The sequence below is a fragment of the Aegilops tauschii genome, chromosome 5 (genome assembly GCF_002575655.3).
Source record: "Aegilops tauschii subsp. strangulata cultivar AL8/78 chromosome 5, Aet v6.0, whole genome shotgun sequence".
NCBI classification, from domain to species: domain Eukaryota; kingdom Viridiplantae; phylum Streptophyta; class Magnoliopsida; order Poales; family Poaceae; genus Aegilops; species Aegilops tauschii.
Window position 1 is genome coordinate 478793419 of NC_053039.3, and position 1575 is coordinate 478794993.

The following is a 1575-nucleotide window of genomic DNA, read 5'->3' on the forward strand; positions in this document are numbered from 1 at the left end:
TGTTTTGGGCCTCAGCCTTTTTACAGACCATCTACTTTTTGGGCCTTGGCCTTTTCGTTTGTCCCACTGGTCATCTTTCTATTTCTCACAATTTCACAATAAACAAATGAAAAATATTTCAAATGGCAAGAGAACATATGAAACTATTAAAATGATAGCCAAAATTAGCACCAAATATGCTGACTACTGTACATTATACGAAATTACAGTATTTGCATAGTGTTTATACAACCAGATATGCTGGCCACTGTACAACATAACTAGCACCACATTATAACTAGCTACTCTATACTTTGTCGAGCTTTAAGCTTCTTCAAATTTCTTCAGCCCGGAGCTCCTGTAAAGAGAGGAAACACCACACTTTTAGAGCTTGATCAAGGCACAAATGTTTATTTGGTTGGGTCATGCTGCAACAACCACATAGAAGCATAATTATAAGCACAAATACACCAACAATCTCAGTTCAAGCAAATGATCTAGTAGCAAAGTATGAAAAAGGAAGCAGCACATGGCGGGAATGTTTGCAACATCTCAGTTGATGACTTCAAATAGGAATAATGTATACAAGTATAATACAAAAATATGAGAAATTATCACAGTACAGAAATGGTATCACGGAATTATATAGCTAACTCAATGACAGATTTAAATGTTTTACTCAACGTATGGAACTCAAAAGAACATTTATGGTTAGTCAAGAGCATCTTAACTGCAGAAATTAGATAGTATGAAGGCAATATTCTAATGATCAAAACAGATGAAGCTGGCAACATAATATAAGCAGAAGTCAATTGTATCTACTAATATTTTGTGTGTCCAAGTAGGTACTGGTGGAAGGGTGTACCTGCATGTAGGGCATGAGGAGGAGCTAGAGCGCCCACCTGAACTGGAGCTGCAGTAACCATGCAGGCAAGCATCACCCAATACTTGGGCGCGCCAAAAACAAGACCATGTCCTCAATAACAATCATGTGCACCTGCATCAACAAGAGGCGCGAAAACTGAGAAATGAGAACAAAATTTACATATTCATATTTTTGGATTGATAGTCTCTGAACTTTTATGTATATTGGAAAGAGAAGGACTGCCAGCAAATAGCACATATTCATATTTTATTATTGTTCCAAGGCAGCAGTGTGCAAACAGGTATAATGTTTATTTGCAAGAGGCCAGAACTATTATAAAATCAGGCAATGAACACAGAACATAAAGGCATGCATGTATTATTAATTGAAAGAAAGCATCAATCAGTAAGGATGAAATCCATTCATTTCTTACATATGATAGCATTAGAATATATAGTTAACAAAAGCATAGTATCAGTTTAATGATTTCACCATCAAATCATAAGTGCTATTACTAATCATAGTTAAAATGACCGGGACGTCACTCATATTTAAATTAAGGTCATATATACTACAAGAAGCACAGATCTATCCTAGTGCTAACAGTACAGATCTGAAACGAGCTGAGTTCAGGAATGATAAAATTATTAATACAGAAATATCCCAATTCTAAGCAAGCTAGTTAAGCAGTGCAGCCTTCCATATACCATTACATACACTACTAATCACAT